Source organism: Pteropus vampyrus, unplaced genomic scaffold, assembly GCF_000151845.1.
Source record: "Pteropus vampyrus isolate Shadow unplaced genomic scaffold, Pvam_2.0 Scaffold44, whole genome shotgun sequence".
Classification (NCBI taxonomy): Eukaryota; Metazoa; Chordata; class Mammalia; order Chiroptera; family Pteropodidae; genus Pteropus; species Pteropus vampyrus.
In genome coordinates, this window is record NW_011888825.1 from 8735822 (window position 1) to 8749254 (window position 13433).

Below are 13433 nucleotides of genomic sequence, written 5' to 3' on the forward strand. Positions count from 1 at the left end.
CAGAAACCATATACGGTAGAGAAATGAGATAAAATGAATCTGGAACCCCTATTAACCTATATAGTGCCCCTTTTGTGGGTGGATACAACTGCATGGCATATAGCTTGGCTAGAAGATGCAACTTGGTGCTAAGAAAAAGATGTTGCATCCCAGTGCTAGGATGCAGGGCATGGCAAGTGAAGCACGGCTTGTTTCAAGCCCTCACTCTGGGCACCTTTATGGATCCAACTAGTAGTGATAGCCTTGCATCGGACTTTAACACTGTAGAGAGACATAACAGCCCTACACAATTACCTCTGAGTTTCTTTCAGCCAATATGCTTTAAGCAATTGTTATTTGTTTTTTTTTTCTGTTATAGCAGAAGATAATCCTAACTAAAATAAACTCTATCTGTAATGTTTATTTTTTTAATAGCAGAAAGAAAATAAAATGTTAACATCTAATAGATCTAGTATTATAAATTATGGGTACTCTGTTATTCTTTATATCCTTCTGTGACTTTTAAATATCTAGTAATTTGTGACTTTAATACTATATCCACAGGGCCAAAAACACAGAATCCAATCAGGTGATAAAGGTGAAGAACATGGCCAAAGAATTACATAAAAGTGTAAAGCATGTGGTGGAATGGCATGGCAGAAAGTATCCTTAGAGCCAGACAGGGAGCTACTGAGAGAGAAGAAAATGCAAAAGCCAAGCAGCCAAGAAGGATATGAAAAGATGCTCAACACCATTAGCTAAAAGGGAAATGCAAGTAGAAACCACAAGATACCTCTTCCTGACCACTAGGATAGCTAGAATTTGTTAAAAAGGAAAATAAATGTTGGTGAGAATGTGGTGGGAACATAAAACAGTGTAGCCAGTTTTGAAAACAGTCTAGCAGCTCTTCAAATGGTTAATCACAAACTTACCATATGACCCAGCAATCCCACCCACCCCTAGGTAGTAAGCCAAAAGAATCGGAAGCTATAGCCACACAAAAACTTGTATGTAAATGTTTGCAGCATCATTATTTTCAATAGTCAAAAAGTAGAAACAACCCAAATATCCATTAACTGTTGAATAGGTAAGTAAATGTAGTACATCCATATGATGGAATATTATTTAGCTGTAAAAAGAAAATGAAATACTGATACATGCTACAACATGGATGAACCTTGAAAACATGCTAAGTGAAATTCGACAGTCACAAAAGAATGGTTCCATGTATGTAAAATGTCCAGAACAAGCAAATCCATAGATCGAAATAGCTTAGTGGCTGCCAGAAAACATGAATCCACACGTTCAAGAAGCTCAACAAACTCCAAGTCACTCAGAAACATGCACACCAGGATATATTATAATCAAATTGTCAAAAGACAAAAAATATTTTAAAATAAGCAAGAAGGAAGTGACTAGTCATGTAAACGAGATCTTTAGTAAGATTAACAGCCAATTCCTCACCAGAAGCCATGGAGGCCATAGGGCAGCAGAATGACAAATTTGATTACTAACAGAAAAAACTGTCAACCGAAACTCAGCATCTGACAAAACTATCTTTAAAAAATGAGAGCGAGATTAAAACATACCCAGATGAAAGCTGAGGAATTTTGTAACCAACAGACTTGCCCTAAAAGAAATGCCAAAGGGAGTCCTTAGGGTTGAAATAAAAAGAAACTAGAGTAACTCAAAGTTATATGAACAAATAAAGATCTCCAGTAAAAGTAACTATATGGGAAGATATAAAAACCAGTATCACTGTATTTTTGGTTTGTATATCTATGTTTTATCTCCTCCATAATTTAAAGGACAAATGCATAAAAAAGAATTATAAATATTTGTTACTGGGCACACATGTATAAAGATGTAATTAGTGACACCAACAACAAAGGGTTGGGGGACAGAGCTGTATAGAAGTAGCATTTTTGTATGCTACTGAAGTTAAGTTGGTATCAATTCAAATAAGATTGTTATAAATTTAAGATGTTAAAATATAATCTCCATGGTAACCATGAAGAAAATATCTAAAATATATACACAAAAGAAATGAGAATGGCATCAAAACAGTTCGACTACCAAAAACAAAAACAAAAACAAAAAACAAAAAAAAAACAGCAATGGAGGAAATGAGAGACAAAAAAGTAAGCAAAGAGTAAAATGACAAAGAAAGTGTGTCCTTATCAGTAATCACTTAAAATGGAAATGGATTAAATTGTCCAATAAAAATGAAGATATTGACAGAATGAATCTAAAAACATTATCTAACTATACGCTGTCTATAGGAAATTCATTTTGTGACAAAGTGACAAATAGGCTGAAAATAAAAATGCAAATAGTAACCAAAAGAGAGTTGGGTTGGCTATACTAATATCAAACAAAATAGACTTTAAATCAAAATCTGTTACAAGGGACAATGAAGGACGTATATTTTGATAAAACGATCCATTAATTCATCAAGAAGATATAACAATTATAAACACATACGTACCAAACAACGGAGCTGCAAAATATATGAAGCAAACATTTACAGAATTGGAGAATTAGATAGTTCTACAAAAGTGGTTGGAGACTTTAATATATCATTTTCAGTAATGGAGAGAATATCTATATAGAAAATCAGTAAGAAAATAGAGGACTTGAACAACAGTATAAATCAACTATACTAACAGACATATATAGAACATGCTATCCAATAATAGTAGAATACATATTCTTCTCAATGGCACATGGAGCATTTTCCAGAATAGACCATATGTTAGGACACAAAGTAAGTTTCGATTCATTTTAAAACACTGAAATCATACAAAGTACCTTCCTCAAGGAATAAGAATAGAAATCATTAACAAAAGGAAACCTGAAAAATTCACAAACATGTGGAAATTAAACAACATACTCTTAAACAAATCACAAGGAAAATTAGAACATACTTTGAAACAAAAGAAAACAAAACACAACATACCACACAGGATGCAATGAAAGCAGTACTCAAAGGACAATTTATAGCTGTAACCCGAAGTTAGAACAATGGAAATACTAAAATTAAAGCAGAGATAAATGAAATAGAGAATAGAAAAACAATAGAGAGAATCAAGAAACCAAAAACTGTTTCTTTGAAAAGAAAGAATTTAGTTAAATTGACAAAACTTTAGCTTAGACTGACCAAGAAAAAGAAGAAAAACTCAAATAACTAAAATCAGAAATAACAGTGGGAACATTACTATCAACCTTATATATAATAAAAGAGATTATAAGAGTACTATGAACAACTGTATGCCAACAAATTAGGTAACTACGTGAAATGGAAATATTCCTAGAAATGCAATTACTTAAACTGACCAAAAAGAAATAGAAAATCTCAACAAACCTATAATAAAAGATTGAATCAGCAATTAAAAACCTTCCAACAAAGAAAAGTCCAGTACTTGATGGCCTCAGTGGTGAATTAACCAAACATTTAAGGAAGAATTGACACTGACATTTTTCAAACTCATGGACACATTTTTCAAAAATTAGAAGAGAAAGAAACACTACCGAACTCATGGCCTCATTTTATGAGACCAGCAATACTCTGATACCAAAGCCAGAAAAAGACATCATGAGAAAATAAAATAAAAAACCAATATCCTTTATGATATAATTACAAAAATCCTTAATAAAATACAAAATGAAAGCTGCAGATTACATCCAGTGACATATTAAAAGGATTACACACCATGATCAGGTGGGATTTATCCCAGGAATGCAAATAATGGTCAACATCAATCAGTGCAGTTCACCACATTACTAGAATGAAAGAAAAACAAGCATACAATGGTCATCTCAACTGGTGCACAAGAAAAAGGCAAATTATTTAACAAAACCCAACACCCTTTACAAATAAAAACACTCAACAAACTGGGAATAGAGGAAACTCCCTCAACCTGATAAAGGGCATCTATGAAAAACCCACAAGTAACATCATACTCAATGATTAAAGACTTAAAGTTTTACTCCTAAAATCAGAAAACGAGACAAAGATGCTCATTTTTGCTACTTCTATTCACCATTGCTCTGGAAGTTCCAGCCAGAGCGATTAATCAAAAAAAGAAATAAAACACTTGAAAACTAAAAAAGAAGATTACCTCTTCACACACGGCATAATTCTATATATAGAAACACCCAAAGAATCCACAAAAAAAGCTACTAACGCTAATAGATGACTTCAGCAAAGTTTTAGGGCACAAGATTGACAGAAAGTAGATTAGCAGTTATGGTGTGGGTTTGGGGGGGATGGGGAGTTATTGCTTGATGGATACAGTTTCTGTTTGGAGTGATAAAAATGTTTTGGAGATAGATGGTAGTGATGGTTGCGCACACTGGGAATATACTTAAGGGCACTGAGTTGCACACTTTAAAAATGGTAAAAATGGCAAATTTTATGTTATTTATATTTCACCACAATTTTTAAAAGAAGAAACAAAAATAAAATCTATTTTACTAAATTTATGAATGCACGTTAAAATATTTAAAGGAATTCAGCCAAGTTGTGACTGTTTTAAAGAGAGTTCAGTCTGTTCACTTGAGTTGATAAGACATTAATCAAACTTCTCTTTAAAAGAGCAGGATGATTTGCAAGGAACTAGGATTTTGTATTTGCAATTTTAATTAACTAAATATTAATTTCTACAACTCAATAGCTACAAACAATTTTCTAAGAACAAAAGCTGCCTTCATGGAAAAAAAAAGTCTCATATTGACCTGTATCTTTCATATTTTAGAAATTTAAATGTATTCCATAATTTTTTAATTTTTCCAAAGATAAAAACAAAAAAAACCTCTGCAAAAAAACCCTCCAGGAAATTACATATTTCTGCACAACAAATAACATAATGTAAGAAATCAATGTTGTCGTACCTCCCCAGGTGTTGATGTAGATTATTTTCCACCACACATACAGGAAAAGAAGAGCAGACAGGAAAAACTGGGAGATGGTATTTGTCCAGGCAGATCCCCTAAAGGAAAAAAAGATAATCACTACCTGTGAGTGTATTCCTTCTAAGTATGAATAAACAGACCACTGCTGACAAGCTTTTACTCTGTGTAAGAATCATAGTTATTAGAAGGGCCTAGAAATCCTAGACTGTCTTAATATTTTAAACACTGTATCCACTTATATTAGACTCGTTTGCTTTTGCCAACACTGAATTTTGTGGAAGAACCAAATGTTACTATTCACCAGTGGGAAAACAAAAGGACATAAAGATTTATCACCATTTCTTGTCCTAACAGCCTTAAAGAACCCATCGAATAAATTCTTAAATGTAATTAGTTAAAAATGATATAGCAAACAGCTACTGTGTTCAAAATACTAGTCTAAGGTCATAGCTATTTTATTTCCCAGGATTATAATAAATGTGCTTTCTATTAGAATATAACTGTAGAGCATCTTGATAGATGACATTTTATCACAAATAAAATGATGCCCTGCCCTGGCACAGAGAGCCAGAAACTCTGCTTTCCCTTCTGTTTTTCATTTCACTCCTCTGACTGATCCTCACATTTTATCATTTATTAATCCATTCCTATATGTTCCTTTCCTCTTACCCACTTATCTCCAAACTGTCCTTTGTACATCTGTTCAAGAAACTTTTAAGAGGTATATCTGCAGAGGAGAACCTGGATGCCCACTCAGATATTTATGCGGGTCAATGTCACCAGTTCTCAAACTTGCCTTCTGGCTTTTACTTACCCCATGGCCAAAGCCTCTTTCAGTTTTCTGGCATAAGAAAAATGTTATTAACCTTTTTTTATTGATTGTTCTAATGTTCAAACTCTCATCTATCCTTTAAATAATGGTTTTTGTATATAATTTTTACTGCAACCAAGAATAAGAAATAAATTTTCCATCACTATCCAGTATCCTCATTAATATGTGTACATTTACACAAACACACACACACATCCCATAGAAACAAAGTCTCACGAAAAATAACCCCATACCACCTTATATTTTCTATTCTACTTTATTTTATTTCATTTGTAATATATTTCGTATTTTAAAATGTTGGTCATGACCCACCTAACTGGTTTTCATTTATACAGAAACATACTGCCAAAAGCACCTAAAAACTGCTAAGACTTGGTCTACAAGTGCTGGCATGAGCACACTAGCTCATGCCAGCACTTGTAGACTTGGTGAAGGAGCCTGGCTCGGAGCCAATACACCACAGGAGTCGTCCAGTGAGGGATGGACCAACAACAGCATGGTGCTCACTGAGGGAGGTAAAAACTCACACTGCTTTCTATGTGTGACCCTCATCTTCTCAAGTTTCATAAAGATGAAATTTGGCTTGATGTCTCATAATTCAGAGACAATGGGAGAATCCCTACAGGTATCTGCCCCTCTCTGGCCTTTGCTTGGGTCACCCACCTCAGTTTTCACAGCCTGCAGCAACCCCCTCCTCTGGTCTAACTCCACTTCCACACGTAGGTGTAGGCTCATACATGGCTTCGTTTGTGACACTCTCACAGATCTCCCCAGACTAAGCCTTGCCACCCCTCCCGCTGTTCCACACACATGCTCTTACCCCGTCCTACGAAGCACCTGGACACCTCTCAGAATTTCCAAGTAGGCTGCTTCCCTTCCCTTGACCCCAGCCCCTGGGACCAGGCCAGCACACAGTGAACACTCAGTATTTGCTGAATAAACAAGTCAGTACTTACACCACTCCCAGGCCTGGGACATACAGCAGAAGAGCATTTATGCTCACGTTGATGACATTCGCTACAGTCCCAATAATAACTTGAGGCAAGATGATGCCCTAAAATCCCCAAACAGGAAAACATTAGCATTTTCAAAAGCTAATCAGTCAGGTGGTGTGACATAATAGAAAACATATTGGTCTCTGCCCCTGGTTCCTGGAACGGAGCTCCTAAAACCCTGGAATTTCCTGGGTGATAGCGGTGTCTTTTGTTCTAATGAGGCGACTCTGGGTGCCCTCCCTGATGGCTTCAGGGGAGGGGCTGGTCACTAGAAAGACCAAGCCATGATTAGAAGCTGGAACTTTCAGCCTTGCTCTCCACTTCTCCTGAGAGGGGAGAGGGGCTGGAAATGGAGTTAACGATCAGTCATGCCTACGTGAGGAAGCCGCTATAAAATACCCATAGCACAGGTTTCGGAGAGCTTCCAGGCTGGTGAACAGGTGGAGGTGATGAGAGAGCGGTGCACCCCGACAGGACACTGAAGCTCCATGCCCCTTCTTCCCACCTACCTTGCCCTACACATCTTTTCCATCTGGATTCTGATCTGTATCCTTTATTATATGTTTTTATAATAAACTAGTAAATGGGAAGTAAACTGTTTTTCCTGAATTCTGAGAGTCACTCTAGCAGATTAATTGAACCTGAAGAGGGGTCATGAGAACCTCTGATATACAGAGATGAGTCAGAAGCACAGGTTCAGGTAACACCCTAGACTTCGATTGGCATCCAAAGTGGGTGTGTGTGGTGGGGAAAGTCTTGTGAGACTGAATCTTTAACCTGGCATCTGACACTATCTCCAGGTAGACAGTATTAGAATTGAGTTAAAACGTAGGACCCCCAGCTGGTGTTGCTTGATGCGGGGGAAAAAAGCCCACACATCTGATGTCAGAAGTGTTTTGAGTATGATAGTGGTGTGACAGTAAAGGAAGGCGGAGTTTTTCCTAAATAGTTGGTCAACTGAACATTTAAAGTTAAACGGGCAACAATTTTAAATGATAGCAAAGTTACACAAAAATGGAACAACCAAGAGTCAAAACCATTGTGTCTCTTCCCTTGGTGCAGCTCTGAAACCAACCAGAAGTTTGTAAATGCTTCTGAATGACATGGTAGGTCATAGTTTCCATCACAGTAACACAGAGAGAAAAGAGAGGGAATAATCACAAGAAGAGGAAATCAGGTCCTGGCAAGAGGGTATAAAGGGAAGACCATTTAAGAGACACTTGGGAAAAGTTCCTTAACCTCTCCGTAGGGCTTCAGTGAGGGTTCAACATGTGCTTCATAGCAGATGTGCAGTAAATGTTCATCTTTTTATGTTATGGTGCCGCAGTTACTCCCTTTTTTGTATCTGCAGCCTACCCTACACTAGTACTCAGATAAACATTTTCTCTTTTCTTCCTTGCATATAAACAGAGTTGACCACTATCGAAGCAGAAGGGCTTTTGTGGACAAGAGGTAACACGTAGGCAAGCTGGGAGGTTCACAGTGAGATGAATTGCGGGAAGACACAGCGAAGCAGAGCTCAGCCTCTCACTTCTGCCCACATACCTCCTGCCCTCAGTCTTCTCCATTTCCCTTCTTCCTCTGGTATACTGATGTGGCCATAGGAACTCTGGGTCCTCTTCCTCAAAATCGGAGGCACCAGAGCCAGGCCTGAGGCTGGATGCAAAACCAGTAGCCAGACTATGGCGTAGGGAATATAGAGAGAAACAAGAGGTGACCTGCAGGAATCTGACAGATTGATTCTGCATCTCTCCTAGGCTGGGCCAACCTGCCTACAAGATTCCATATCTCCCAAACAAAGAGCTCTGGGAAGAATTTCATGAAAAAAATTGAGAATTACTTTTATGGAAAAATTACAAATTACTTTTTTATGGAAAAATTACTAAGAATCTTTACTATTCATTTCCAGTATTATGGAGTAAAAATGCAAAAAGAATCTGTACCTGACTTTGTAAATATTTTGTCTGCAACTGGAACAGGAATGATGCCTGTAAGATGAAACAAAAAAAACAAACACCTCTTTAACATAAAAGTATAATTCTAACAGTTTATCAGTTCTGGTTTTTAATAAGATATTTCCTCTTAATATGTGACCTTGAATTCAAAGAAACAGAGCCACACTAATGTAATGCTAGGACACTAACTATTTGGAATTTTCCAGGGTGGACTCCTCGAAGAACTGACAAGGGCAAACTCTGACCGAAGTAGAAGCCACTTGCTACCTTGACATCTGAATGGTTCCAGGGTGCCAGCTGACGGTACTTCCCAAAATCCCAGAGGAGCCCAGGAAACATTCCAATCAATTTGCAATCAAAAGTAACTATAGAACAAGGACAGAAACTTCTTCCCTTCATCAGTGTTTGTATTTAATTTAAGTTGTTGGACATCAAAGTTGCACAAGCTCTGAGAATCAGTAAGGTAGGGGTGACAGGTCCAAGAAATACATGTTGAATCTTTGCGTGAATAACACTATGATAACATAAACAAACAAAAGGAGGGAAGGCACGAGCATGACAACATTCATGAGCTGCTTCACAAGACTATCCTTGACACAGGAAGAGCAGGAATAAAAATTGTCACATAAACCTGGGCTATCCTGCAATAAACAACAAAACAACCTTTAGTTAATATTAAAACAATTGCTGGTCATACTGTCTTCAAATTGAATTCATAGAATATTTTCTAAAAATTAAAACTAAAAATAATTTATATGTGAGAAATTTTAAACAAATATTTAAGTTTTTTTAAATTAGTTTCAAGTATACAATACATTGTTAGACATTTATATAGTTTATAAAAGGATCCCTCTAATTGCTCCTTCTCTTTTCTGGTTTTCCACCTGGCCAATATGTTAATGCTAACTGCATTCCCTATGCCGTGCTCCCCATCCCTGTGACCATCTATCAGCTACTAATTTGTACTTCTTGAACCCTTCACCCCATTCTCCCAGCCTCCCAACCCCCCTTCCCATCTGTCTGTCACCAAATTGTCCTCTATATTTGTGAGTCAGTTTTTAATTAGTTTGTTCTTTTTGTTCCTTAGATTCCACATATAAGTGAAATCATATAGAATTTATCTTTCTCTGACTTATTTAACTAAGCATAATAACCTCTAGGTCCACCCATCTTGTTGCAAATGGTAGGATTTCATTTTTTTTAATAGCTGAGTCTATTATTCCACTGTATATGTGAACCATAACTTCTTTATTCAATCGTCTGTTGATAGGCTTTTAGGTTGCTTCCATATCTTGGCTATTGTAAATTGTGCTGCCATGAATAATGCATAGATCTTTATGAATTATTGTTTTGGTTTTCTTTAAATTTTAAGTGAATGTTTCTCTTCAACCTAAATATTACATAAGTCCTGCTAAATGTCTGATTTTTAAGAAGAAGCCTGACTTTACGTTTTTCAGCTCAGTCTCAGCAGAAAAAGTGGAATGAACACAGCAAAATGAACTAAAAGTCGGGCAAAATTCATAAACTTTTTAAAAGCGGCAGGACTGTGGCTATCACGGCAAAGCTTCACAGTGATTCAAGACCAACAGTATTCTAGGAAGAATGACGCCTCCTTGCAACCCATGCATCTCAATGACAATAGCAGAGAATGTGCTGGAATTATATATAAACAGGTTAAAAAACCCAAGTCAAGGAGAGCTAAACTGTCCAAAAACAAACAAAAAAACCCAAGTCTAGAAACAAAAGTGAAGGCAACTGTGTTGCTATCTACTTCTGCCTCCCAAGGGGAAGTGCTCTGCCCGCCACCCCTGCCCCCAGGCAGCTGTGACTCCTGCTATTTAAGCTCCCCACCCAGCACCTGAGCCAAGGGCAGCCAGTGAGCTAGTTGGCATCAGTGGCATTTTTAGCATGATGAATCCCTTGCTCCTGGGAACAGGGACAGTAAGACATGGAGGGAGCTGGCAGCAGAGACCAGAGCTTAAAAAGGTGTGGTAGTCTGGGCCCATATAAGAGGCTTCCAGATTCATTCAGCAAGTGTTTCTTGAACTCCTACTGTATGCCTGGGAATTAACTGAGCAGTGAACAAATCAGGCAGAAGTCCCTGCTCTCATGGAGCTGACTTTCTAGGAGGGAAGAGAGGCAGACAAGAAACAGGAGAAATAACCAAGACCTAAAGTGTGCTGTCTAGAATAGTAAGTGCTTTGGAGAAAAATCAGGGAAGAAGGACAGAGTGTTGGAGGAAGAGTGAAGTTTTTAAACTGGTGATGTGGTAGCCTCACTGAGAAGGATTTATCGGCCAAAGACCATGCCAATCCAGAGCTGACTTTGGCTTAAATTAAATTGAGTCCTTTAGAGCCATGTCCAGCTTAGCTTGTAAAAACTATCTCAGGATGCCCTCATGTACAAACTGCTGAGGAGCTGAATGAAAAAGCTCAGGAGACACCACATATGCTCAATGCTGCTCCTTCCTTGGCACACAACCCTGTCCTCACTCTCACAGACTTTGGGTTTGAAGGCAAGATTCATCCATCATACATCCACCCACCCATCCATCCATCCATCATCTATCCATCCATCCATCCACCAATCCATTCACTCACCCATCCATCCACCTACCATTCATCCACACACCCATCCATCCATCCACCCATCCCTGTTTCCTTCTCTCCCTCTCTTATTTAACAAATTTCCAGGATGCCCCCTACACAGCACACATGATGCTGAACCACAGAAATTCAAAAACTGAAAGGGTAATAGCCTTTCTCCTTAAGGAGCTCAGAGTCTAGTAGAAAAACCATTATGGCTATAAATTGGGCAGGTGAGATGGAAGACAGAGGCAAGAGTAAAAGGCCTAGACCAGGATCTGCCTCTCTTCTGATTATGCTAGCACACCAACTGAGAGCACACAGTCCCACACAATGGCAGGTAATAAGGATGGAGAGAAACAATATGAAGATGAGAGATGAAGAAAAATTCTGGCTTGAGTAGAGTGTATTCAGAAACAGTTCAGAGTGAGAAAAACTGATAAGCTTAGTTTTGGTCAAACTGAGTTTAAGATGTCCAGGACACAATCAATATTTGAGTCTGACCCTCAGGAGAGAGAGAAATGTGGTTTTTTCTAGGAAACATGGGGTGGAGAGAAGCTAGGGAGAGGGTGTACCGTGGTAGAAGGTAAGGTGTGGGGCTCCTGAGGGGCAGGGGTCTCTCCGGGCATGCCTGCAGTGGTGCCAGCCGAGGGAGTATTGGGAGAGCGGGGAGCAGCCCAGTGGGTTCAAGACTTCAAATGATCATCTGGTGGCATGCACAGGAATGGAAAGGCATCGATGGATACTGAGTCAAGAGTATGGAGTCAAGATAAGGAACACAAAGAACACTTTTAGGAATCTTGGCTTGAAGGAGAGGAGAGAGTTGGAGGTGGGGTGGTGGGTGATGGAGGACAGTTTTAGGGTGGGAAAGATCAAACAGGAAAGAAAAAGAGAAATATGACCCTTGAACAGATAGGATGGAATTAGTAAAGCCAACTCTCCTTGCATTTCCAGTTGTCAGCACTATGGCATGTGACAAATAAAAGGCGACAAAAATCACAGAGCAGACAGTCCCCTAGATTGTCTCTAAAATGAAAGGTAATTGACAAAAAAAGGTATGTGGAGGGAGGCGGTCCTCACCTGAGACATTATTGTGTCACAAGCTGAGACCAAGCCGGATCCAACTGAAATCCCACCGATATTCACAACCTGCAAGGAACAGCAGACCAGGTTCGGCAAGCATCCAGGAGGCTAAGCAAGTGCAGTAGCTGTCAGCTCCCTTCAAACCAAGGAACCGCGACAGATTATCTCTAAGGAGCAACTTGTAATTGTACATATAAGGCTCTTTATTTCAGATCAAATGGGTGTCTACACCTTGCCAATTACCAACCAAAAATGCAGCCTCTAACTAAAGGATCATAATCATCTTATGTCAAGCAAGGGATCTTACAAGTTAGTTTTTCTTAAACAACACAGTATTAAAATTTTTACATTTGAAAGTTAGGTTGTGGTTGACATCTGAAGGTGATGCCCCTGATCTGTGATGGGTATTTAATAATACTAACAGCAAACATTACTGAGCATGTGCTCTGTGTAGGCATTGTCCCATGCCCTTCATATACATGGTGCTAAAATCACTACTCTTTATTTTATGGTTCACCTGAGCAAGTCACAGAAAGTTTAGGTCAATCAGATGGTGACCTGAAGCTGGCAAGTCTAGCCCCAGGTTTTAGTCTTCCAGTGAGGAATGAAACTAGTTTTGTGTCATCCTCTTAAATAGACCTCACCCAGTACCCCCAACAACCAAGGGCATAGATGGTAACCTACAGGTAAAGGTCAGAGCCCAGGACACTGGTTATGCAAAAGAGTCGGGGAGACCCTCCAGGGTCTCACATTTAGCAGCGATGTCAACCCCAGGTGAGCTAACTTCTTGGCTGACCAAGACCACAAACTCTAGCTCCCAGGGTCAGTGATGGACCACACACAGAGGCCCCAGGGCCCTGGCCCAGTGAGCAGCAGCAGGCGCCCATGCCAAGACATCTGCTCTGAAATCCACCCCAAGTCAGCGTCAGGTCTAAAGCTCCCAAAACTCCTTTGCTTTCCTGGAAAATAAAAAGATGACTCAGCAATTTCTGAAAAGTTTTGTATTTTTAAAAAAGTCACACAAGCCATTTCTTTGGTAAACTGACTATGGTTGGCTTAGAATATTATTCTTCCTCTGTCCATCCTGCTC